Here is an 11888-nt window from a genome sequence, read left to right as displayed (position 1 = left end):
AGTGCTCATGTCCGAGAAATTGGACAAGGTTGCCAAAACCCAATACCAGAACGTCCGGATGATAGGGATTCTAAAGCACGAAGGAGGGAATACCAGGAATGGTAAAAGAAAAATTCTCTTGCTCGGTGTTATGTCATAGCCTTTTTGGACAATTCTATATAGAGACAATTTGATAAAATTGATATCTGAAAAGATAGCCCAGATAGTCTAAAGACCATGTATGAGGAGTAGAATCATTCTACAAGACAGAAGGTCCTCAAACTGTTGATGACCACGAGGATGACTGAAAGCCAACCAGTTCATGATCATGTCATGCGGTTAATAGATTACATAAATGAATTGGAGGCTCTTGGCTTTCAACTTGATGATGACACCAAGACTAATGTCATCCTGAATTTTCTGCCCATGTCCTTTAATCAGTTTGTCATGAATTAAAACATGAAGAAGCTAAAAGTTAGCTTGTAGGAGCTCAGCAATATGTTGCAAAAGGTTGAGAAACTGATAAAGAAGGATAAGTCGGTAGCCATGCTTGTTGAAGGTGGCAACTCTGGCAAAAAGAAAAGAAAGGGTAAGAAGAGGCCTCAGAAAAAGGGAGGAAAACCGAAAAAACAAAAGAGAGACAAGTCATTAGATGAATGACACTTATGCAAGAAGACTAGGCACTGGAAGAGGAATTGTCTTCAGTATCTGGAATTTGACAAGAACAAAGGCTTCCACTCATGCATGTAACACATTGCAGGGGTTCAAGGAAAGCAGAAGGCTGAATGATGACGATGTTGTGCTTTACTTGGGGACAACTGCAACTGTTGTGGCTATTGCTATGGGAACAGTAGATTTGATTTTTAGAGAAGGAATTGTAACATTAAAAGATTGTCTTTATGTACCATTACTTAGAAAAATTTGATTTCAGTTTCTAAGCTATGTAAAGATGGTTATTCTATTTTATTTAGTAATAAGATTACAATGAAGATGAATAACAAATTCTTTACTCATGGAGAACTTGAGAATGGTCTTTATGTCTTCCATCCTTCTCTACAAACAAATATAACCAAAACCGTGTTGAAGCACATCCCCAAGAAAAGAACACGTGATATAGTTAATCCCATGTGCCTGTGGCATTACCAACATGACCATATAAATATAGAATGTATCACAAGATTGGTGTAGGATGGTCCTCTAGATTTTCTCACTATAGAAGATCTACCAACTTGTGAGCCTTGCCTCCAAGGAAAGATGATAGAAAGGCCATTTATAAATAAGCTTGAAAGATCTGCAGGCACACTTGACCTTATGCATATAGATGCATATGGTCCCTTGAATGTTAGGACATGAAACCAACATTGTTATTTCATAACTTTCACTAATGTTTATTCTCGGTATGATTATGTGTACCTAATGAAACATAAGTCCGAATCCTTTGAAAAGTTCAAGGACTTTAGACAAGAATTCAAGAAATAGTTGGGGAGACAGATCAAAACCCTTCGATTAGATCAAGAAGGTAAATATCTCTCCGATGAATTTAAGGACTACTTAAAGGACAATGGGATTATATGATAGTTGTCTCCTCCTGCTACACCTCAATTAAACGGTGTGTCAGAGAGAAGAAATCGGACTCTATTAGATATGATCCAATCACTTATCGTCCATTCAAAGTTACCCATTTCCTTTTGGGGATATGTTGCAATATACTTGCTGAACCGGGTTCTAACCAAGTCAGTTCCTAAAACTCCTTATGAGCTATGGACCGATAAGATAACAAGTGTAAGACACTTGAAAATATGGGGTTGTCCAACACACGTCAAAAGAACAAGTGCGAACAAATTGGAAGCCAAAACCAGTCGTTGCCTATTTGTAGGCTACCCTAAAGGCTCCGTAGGGTATCTTTTCTATGACCCACGAAAACAAAAATTGTTCATTAGTTGAAATGCCTACTTGGAAGAGGACTATATCCTGAACAATCATCATCGAGAAGTTGTTCTTGATAATAATTCCCAGCTTAGGAGTAGTGGGAGATGACCCACAGATTCTAGATAATAATTCCCAGCTTAGAAGATCTACCTGGGTTTCTAGACCTCTAGTTCATTACAGCTATGATTAAGAAAGTTACTTAATGGACGCTATGAATAATGAGGAAGATCCTGTAACTTATACGATAGCTATGTTGGACATAGGCTCCTTGAAGTGGGTAGATTCCATGAAAGTCGAGATGGACTCGATGAAAACCAACGGAGTTAGGACTCTCGTAGACCCACCTCCTGGGGTGAAAGCAATCGGTTGCAAATGGATCTACAAAAGGAAGAAGGGCCTTGATGGAAAGGTTGAGACCTATAAAGCTCGGCTTGTAATGAAAGGATACACTCAGAAAGAAGGAGTCGATTATGAGGAGGCCTTTTCACCAGTGGCCATGCTCAAATTCATAAGGATTATGTTCGCTATAGTTGCACACTATGACTATGAAATATGGCATATGGATGTCAAAATCGCATTCCTGAATAGAGATTTTACTGAAGATATCTATATGCAACAACCACGAGGCTTTATTGCCTCGAGTCAAGAACACATGATGTGTAAACTAAACATGTCTATTTATGGGTTGAAGCAAGCTTCCAGAAGTTTGAACATCTAATTTGACTCAATGGTCAAATAGTTTGATTTTGATTAGAATCAGGATGAACCCTATGTTTACAGAAAGATAGTGGGAGAAAATGTTACATTTATGATTCTGTATGTAGACGATATTCTATTCATTGGGAATGATGTAGGAATGTTGACTACGGTGAAGGTATGGCTTTTGCAACAATTCTCCATGAAAGATCATGGAGAAGCATCCTATATCTTGGAACTTTGACTCTATAAGAGATAGATCGAAATGGATAATAGGATTATCCCAATATACTTTTGTTGACAAGATCGTCAACAAGTACAACATGCAGAACTCCAAGAAGGAATTCGTTCCTTTTAGGTACAGAGTCACTCTTTCCAAAGGCATGTCACCTAAGACCCCTAAAGAGATAGAGGACATGAGAGAGGCTCCCTATGCCTCAACCATAGGGAGCATCCTGTATGCCATGTTGTGCACTAGGCCAAACATTGCTCAAGCTGTCCGTGTGGTAAGTAGATACCAATCTAATCTGGGACAGGAGCATTGGACTTCTGTGAAAAACATACTAAAATACTTACAGAGGACTAAAGATTGTTGTCTTATCATCGGTGGTAGTTCACTACGGTCGGGTATACTGATGCCGACTTCCAGTCTAACCCAGATGATAAAAAGTCCACATCTGGTTACATCTTCAAGATGGAGCCCTGTGTAGTTAGCTGGAAAAGCAGCAAACAAGAGTCCACAAAAGATTGCACAATCGAGGTCGATTACATTGTCGCAAGTGAGGCTGCCAAGGAAGTAGTATGGAGAAGAAATTCATCTAGGAATTAAGAGTTATTCCATCCAGCACATCACCCATTCCACTGTTGTGCGACAACACTAGAGCCGTTGCTTAGGCTAAGGATCCAAGAGCTCACTCAAAGTCTAAGCACATCGAGAGGAAGCATCACATACTACGGGAGATTGTTGGTAGAGGGAACATCTAGATTCAAAAGGTAGCATCAGCGGAGAATTTGGAAAACCCATTAACTAAGCCACTGACACAGAAAGTGTTTGAGAGAAACATGGATGGTATGGGACCTAGGCTTGTACCCGATTGGACCTAAATGCAAATGGGAGCTGTTAGATAGTGTATGCCCATAGCTCCAATCAGATTGATGTACAAATACATTTATTGTAAATGAATAAAAGTACATTATTGTTTCATGTTGAGATTGGTATATTTCTGTGAATTTTAAACTAGACACTTATGAGACTCGTGTTAGTTTAGAATGTGTTAGACAGTTGTATGCCCTTAGCTCCAATCAGATTGATGTACTTATGACATTTATTGTAAATGAATAAAGTACATATTTGATTCATGTTCTTGTGGTGTGTTTCTATGTAATACCCTTAAACTAGACACTTATTAGACTCGTGTTAGTTTAGAATGTTCACAGCCGTTGGATAAGTTTAGGGAGATTTATCCTGCCAAGACTGACACTGGTGTGCTGCCAAGTGTTGGGGTGGCCTGTCTCAACTACCAGGGTGAGAACCGAGGCACATGCAGTGTAGGTTTACTTGAAACCTTGAACCAGAACAAATTTCCAGTATTGCCCTGGACCTTGGAGATTGATGGGCAAAACTAGAAAGTTACACCTGACCCCTAGACTCGATTATGATACTACACTAGGTGTCGGATTGGGCTATCTTTGATATTCCAATCAGTGAGATCCTTAGAGGGGGTCAAAACCTGGGTATGTTGGGACAGTATGAGAATTCAACTGAGTAGGTGATCATAGTGACAAGATCAGCCCCTTTGTTTGACAAAGGTAATGATTAGGGATGCACTCTCTCTGATGGAAACCAAGACTACCGACAGTCGATTTCAATCGTTGAGATTTGTTTTGCAAAATATATTTTTATAGGGATATAAATATATATATATATATATATATATATATATATTACGGTTTCAAATTGTTTGCAAAAGGTTTTAATTCCCGGGATCCATGTGAGTAGAGAGTACATCACTATTCCTTGCAGCCGAGGGAGAGGTCCTCTCTTGTCGGGCAGTGTTTGATCATTATGGGCTGAGTGGTTAAGTGTAAGACCATTGATGGTAATGCTTGATGGGCTAATCTTGCATCTACCCACAGTCCATGTGATGGGCTCATGGGGTTCATTGTGCTTTCCAGTGAATAAGGCTAGCCCTTGTAACAAAGGCTGGGCCAAACCCTTGTGGCTAATGTGTAGATCAATGCTTGGGTCCCATGCCATACAAGAAAGCCCAACTGGGCAGCAGTTTGGAAGGCTTAGTGAGCACATATACTAATTGGGCCTAAAGCCCATTTCGAACTAGGCTGATTTGATCAGTTAAACAGAGGGGCGGATCTGAGATTAGATTAGCAGATAGGATAGGGTCTTAACCCAATCCACTAAGAGAGTCCAAATCTGAATACAAATTCAGATCTGGAAACCTCCTAATGAGATTAGGAGAGGGTTGATCTAATCTGTAGATAACAGAAGGGTCTATCCTTATCACTTAAGGGGAATTCAGATCCAAATATGATTTGGATCAACAACTCATAATGGGATTAGGAGCTAATCCCTTTAAGGTTATAAAAGGAGGAAGGGCCAGCAGCCTTTAGAAGATCGCATTCTCAAATTTAGAAATAGAACATAGCACCCAGTGAGACTGTGCTATTTTCTCCTTGCCGCCTCCTTCCTGCCGTTGCCATAACTACCAGTTCAATCTCCTCTTTCAAGCAGTAATGATCAAGATTGGATCTTGATATCAGCCTTTGGAGAAAGGCTGATATGAAGTTGTGCTCATAGCCTCTAGCGAATTCTTGTGAAGGGTTCGGTTCGTTGGACGAACATTGTTGATTCTGCTCCATCCTACACTGCGCCATCTTCAGTGGGAGCAGATTTTGGTTCCTTCCTTGGGTGTGAACACCTCCATTGGGAGATATTGTTTCTCCGTATCTAGTATATCCCTCTCCTGCTTCTGGTTCAGTTTATGGTTCAAGATTGATCCTTGAAAATGCAGATTTTCTAAAACAGGGAATGTGATTCCCAGATGAGGGGAGAGGAAATTTTTGAAATTTCGCCCAACCTACTTGCAGGGTTCGGCCATCTATATGATGGATCTTTAATCCCTTCAGTGGTATTAGAGCCATGGTTCAAGTCTTGAATCGAATTAATGTAGATTTGAACCTGCGCAAATGGGCAGAAGGCGTTCTACCCGATTTGTGTAGGTTAGGGTTCTTTTTGGAAAATTGTTTCCCAGATAGAGGGTGAATGGTCTGAAATTAAATTTTATTTAGAATTGTTCTTTATAATTTTCTTGATTTATGGGTTGTTCGTACAACTGGAGATCGAAATCTTGATTGGCACAGAAAACTATGATTTTGCAGTTTCTTGATTTATTTATTACATTTGGTCTGTAAAATAATTTTTTTTTTTATTTTTTACACTGAATGGGAAGGAGATTTGGTAGATGGGAAAATCGCTATCTGCGATTTGCAGTTTATGAAACTGCATACTGTGAGCTAACCTCTGTTTTGCAGGATGTGATGTGCGAAAAACCCTCTTGGACTGATTCTTGCTTTTCTTTAATCAGTATTTAATTTCAGATCATTTTCTTGGATTAAATCTTTAATTAAAGATCAAACCTTAGACCCATTCGAACCAGATTGGTCCAAACTGGTTGGACCGAATCTAGGGTTCGATCAAGGCTGAATGTCAGCCCTAATTTCCCACTGATGGGCCTAAGGATTGATAATTAATTAAGAGTTTAATTCGGCCCAACCTGTAAGGCCCAGTTTTAAATTGTTAAAACTGCTAAAAGCCCACTTTTGTAGCAAAGCTATATGGGCCAAACTGCTTAACCCTAATTCGGCCCATATACCTAGATAATGTTAATTGTTAATGTTATGGATTAAAATGGGCTTTAATTATGGGCTTTACAGATATTTAATTGATTGGATCAATTTATCCCTGGATGTGATGTATGGATGTGTGATGTGCAACGTTCATGGACCATAAGTACTTGGCCCATGCAAATTCGATAGTGGCTCTTGCGCACACCATGGCTGAATGCACATCAATGCCATGGTGTCCCTAAAGATCATTGGATGATCTCTCTCAGTGGTGGGCCCCACACCTCCTGAAGAGGATATGTGCAAAACCCTATCCGATTAGGGCCCACCTAAATCTGACTTTATGTAAGTTAGTGGGAGCCACTTTGGTTCTAAATTAAACTAGGGCGTAATTCTTGTTCCCTCCAGTAATATGAGTGCATGTGATAGGGAGATTCATATGATGAACTCTCTAAAGGCCTTCCATCATTAGCATGAAGATGGGTCCTTTAGTAATGAGGAAACACACCAGAAAATGGGCTATCCATTTGTTGTTGGAGTTGTCTGAGTGTTTCATAAGATGATAGGGGCGTCATAGACCTATGTGGGAGAGGCTTCACCAAAAAATGGGAACTCCCTCATGGTACCTTGGCTTTCACGAATATGATGGGTAAGCACTCATTGGACAAAAAGGTTTAACCTAAAATGGCTATGAACCTTGTCTGACAGAGGCCAAAGGGAAAGTTCATATGATGAGTGGATATGATCCTTCATAGAAAGGTGGTGGGGTTTTGCAGCTGAAACAGTTGGCTCCATGCACCCTATGTGGTTTCCCACATTTCCAGAGATAGGAGGGAAATCTTAGAGATGAACAAATGGGAATGGAACATAGATTAAAAGCCATATCTATGTAATGAACATGAATCAAATTAGGTTTTGGACTGATGTTTGCTCTTTTATCAAAAAATGGCAAATGGACAATTTGCGAGGCTTCTTGATGACAACAAGCTTAAGGGCCCAAAATATGCCGACTGGTATCGTAACCTCATGCTGGTCTTGACCTCTGAGAAGTTGGATAAGGTGGCCAAGAATCCTACCCTAGATCATCTAGGAGATAGGGCTTCTAAGGCCCGGAGAAGAGAATACCAAGAATGGGAGGAAAAAAACTCCCTTGCCCGCTGCTATATCATTGACTCATTGGATAATCCAATATAGAGGCAATTTGATCAGATCGAACTTGCCAATGACATATTGGATAGTCTCAAGACAATGTATGAAGAGCAGAACCGTTCTACTCGATAGAAGGTCTTGAAGCAGTTCATGACCGCGCAGATGTCCAAGGGCCAACAAGTTCATGACCATTGTCTTTGGATGATGTGTTATATTAACGAACTGGAGGCTCTTGGATCCGAGCTGAATCTGGTAACCCAGATAGATGCTATTCTCAACTCTTTGCCTCCGTCCTTTAATCCATTCATCATGAATTACAACATGAACAAGATGAATGTCAGCTTGCAGGAACTCAGCAATATGTTGCAGAGGGCCAAAGAATTGATTAAGAAGGATGAGCCCATAGCCATGCTTGTTGAAGCAGGAAAATTGGGCAAGAAGAGGAGGGCAAAGAGAAAGCCCTAGAAGAAGGCCACCAAATCCAAGAAGTAGAGGAAAGACAAGGCATCAGATGCCTGACATTATTGCAAGCAGGTCGGCCACTGGAAGAGGAATTGTCCTCAATACCTGGAACCCAAGAAAGGTAATCTCGAATCTTTTGTCATAGAAACCAATTTGTTGGTAGCTTCTGCGTCCTGTTGTATTGACTCCGGGGGTTCAACTCATGCATGTAAACTCATTGCAGGGTTTCAAGGTAAGTAGAAGGCTGAGTGAAGGAGAAGTAACGCTTTACTTGGGGACTTCTGCAAGTGTTGCAGCTGTGGCCATAGGAACCGTAGAGTTAATTTTTAGAGAAGGAATAATTGTACTTAAAGATTGTCTTTATGTATAGAATTTACGAAGAAATTTGATTTCTGTCTCAAAATTGTGTGCGGATGGTTATTCTGTCTTCTTTAGTAATACGATTACTATTAAAAGAAACAATAGATTCATTGCATATGGGGAACTGGAGAATGGTCTCTATGTTCTACATCATTCTCTAGAAACTAACATAGCCGAAACTACGTTGGCTGATATCCCCAACAAAAGAATTCGTGATACAGTTAATCCCACATGCTTGTGGCATTACCGACTTGGCCATATCGGTGTTGACCATATCACAAGGCTGGTAAAGGATGGTCCTTTGGATTTTCTAACTGTAGAAGATCTTCCCACTTGTGAACCTTGCCTTCAGGGGCATCTTGTCTCAATTGCTAGGGTTAAACCCGAAGCACATGTTGTGTGTGTTTGGTTGAAACATTGAATTCAAACCATTTTCTAGTTATGCCTTAGACATTGAAGATTGATGGGAAAAAATGGAAAGTTACACATAACCGATCGACTTATGTGTTAGACAGTGTATGCCATTAGCTCCAATCAGATTGATGTACAATAGACATTTATTGTAAATGAATAAAAGTACGGAATTGATTCATGTTATTTCTGGTATGTTTATGTGTAATTTCCCTTAAACTGGACACTTATGAGACTCATGTTAGTTTGGAATGTTCTCTGTTGTTGGATAGATTTGGGGAGGTTTATCCTACTAAGGCTGACACTAATGTGTTGCCAAGCCGGTTGGAGTAGCTTGTCTCAGCTGCCAGGATGAGACCCGAAGTGCATGTAGTGTGTGTGTACTTGAAACACTAAACCTGGACCATTTTCTAGTTATACCTTGGACCTTGGATACTGGTGAACAAAACTGGAAAATTACACCTAATCCTTAGACTCGATTATGGTACTGCACTGGGTTTTGGATTAGGCTATCTTTGATATGCCAATCAGCGAGATTCTTAGTAGGGGTCAAAATATGGGTATGTTGGGGAGTTTGAGAATTCACTTGAGTGAGTGATCATAGTGACAAGATCAGCCCCTTTGTTGGACAAAGTGAATGATCGGGGACTGCACTCTCTTTGATGAAAGCCAAAACTGGCGGTAGTCAATTTCAACTGCGTTTGAGATTTGTTTTTGCAAAATATATTTATATGAATATTTTAGATAGTGTATGCCCTTAGCTCCAATCAGAATGATGTACATTATGACATTTAATGTAAATGAATAAAGTACATATTTGATTCATGTTATTATGGTGTATTTCTGTGTAATACACTTAAACTGGACACATATGAGACTCGTGTTAGTTTAGAATCTTCATAGCCGTAGGATAGATCTGGGGAGATTTATCCTGCCAAGGCTGACACTGATGTGCCGCCAAGTTGGTTGGGGTGGCTTGTCTCAGCTGCCAGGGTGAGACATGACGTAGATGCAGTGTGGGTTTTCTTGAAACCCTGAACCGAACTAGAATTCTAGTATTGCCCTGGACCTTAGAGATAGATGGGCAAAACTGGATTGTTACACCTGACCCCTAGACTCGATTATGATACTGCACTAGGTGTCAGATTGGGCTGTCTTTGATATGCCAATCTTTGAGATCCTTAGAGGGGGTCAAAACTTGGGTATATTGGGACAATCCGAGAATTCATCTGAGTGGGTGATCATAGTGACAGGATCAGCCCCTTTTTTGGACAAAGTTAATGATCAGGGTGCACTCTCTCTAATGGAAACCAAAGTTGTTGGTAGCCAATTTCAACCATTGAAATTTGTTTTGCAAAATATATTTATATAGAGATATACATACATATATATCTATACATATATATGTTATGGTTTCAAAATGTTTGCAAAAGGTTTTAATTCCCGGGATCCATGTGAGTAGAGAGTGCAACACTGTACCTTGCAGCCGAGGGAGAGGTCCTCTCTTGTCGGGCAGTATTTGATCATTATGGGCTGATAGGTTAAGTGTAAGACCATTGAGGGTAATACCTGATGGGCTAATCTTGCATCTGCCCACAGTCCTTACATCTATATATATATTATGTTATTATGAAAAAGTTTTGCAAAAGGTTTTAATTCCCAAGATCCATCTAAGCAGAGAGTGCAACACTTTACCTTGTAGCCATGGGAGAGGTCCTCTCTTGTCTAGCAGTGTTTGATCATTATGGGCTGAGAGATTAAATGTAAGACCATTTAGGGCTTTTATACGTGATGGGCTAATTGAAGGGATGAGAGATCCATCATATGGATGGTCGAACCCTGCAAGAAGGTTGGGCGAAATTTCAAAAATTTCTCTCTCCCATGTGGGAATCGCATTCCCTATTTTAGAAAACTGCATTTTCATTGATCAATCTTGAACCTAAACCAGACCAGATTTGAAACCAAAAGGGAGTGGAGGGATATACCTGATCCAAAGTAATAATAACCTCCAATGAAGGTGTTGACACCCAAGGAAAAATCCAAAGACTGCTTTCACCGAAGATGACACGGTGCAGGATGAAGCAGAATCAGTAGGGCAGCTCTTCAACAAGAACCAAATTCTTCAGCAAGAATGTGATGGAGGGCTAGTGAGTATGTGATGAGAATAAAAATTATCATATTTTTATCCCTCAATAGTCAGTCTTTTATTCTTAATTAGTACCTAATTGGACTCACTATTCTTGTATTTCGATTTAGGGCACGAAAGAAGGCGTTATGGGAAAAACAAGGCTAATCGGGTAATTTTACACAGTTTCGGCACCGCGAGATAATTTGGGCATAACTCTCCAATCCAGACTCTGATTGAGAAGATTCAAGATGCATTGGAAAGATAAGCAAAAAATATACAACTTTCTTGTTTTGAGCTTTGATAGATTCAGACTATATCGAGGTCAAAATTGCTTCCGAAGTCTAAGAAAATTCATAGAGAAGCCCAGTTCGCAGCTGAAGCCCATTTCGCAGCTGAAGCCCAGTTCGCAGAGAAGCCTTGCAGTGGCCCAATTTGTTAAGGAAGCCCAATGCGAATGCAAGAATAAGAAACATCAAAGAGTCCTATCAGATTCAATTTTCTGTTGTATTTTTAGAAAGATAAAAGAGATTAGGATTACCAGATAAGAGATAGGAGTAGATTAGATCTAATCTAAGCATTATCTATTAGAGAATGATCTCCCAATGGAGAAAGTACTCCTTAGAGGGGAATGAGACAGCTCCCTCCTAATTTTATATAAAGGGGGGCGGACTAGCACCCAGGGCATGATCTAGAAAATCCTCCAAGAGAGCTTCAACCTTCAGAGAGAGACATTAGCAACCAAGGATGAAGAAGCAGAGTTCGCCCCCCCTCTCATCTGGAAGCTGCGATTTCATCATGGAGTGTCTGTAAGTTTTTATTTCTGGTTGAAGGGTTAGGGAAGCTTTGATTCTTTAAACATTGTGAGATCTAATTGATTCTTATGTCAATTCATTGTTTATGGGTATTCATATGT

Source organism: Nelumbo nucifera, chromosome 2 (assembly GCF_055504915.1).
Source record: "Nelumbo nucifera cultivar China Antique chromosome 2, China Antique-T2T, whole genome shotgun sequence".
NCBI lineage: Eukaryota > Viridiplantae > Streptophyta > Magnoliopsida > Proteales > Nelumbonaceae > Nelumbo > Nelumbo nucifera.
This window is presented reverse-complemented; position numbering follows the sequence as displayed.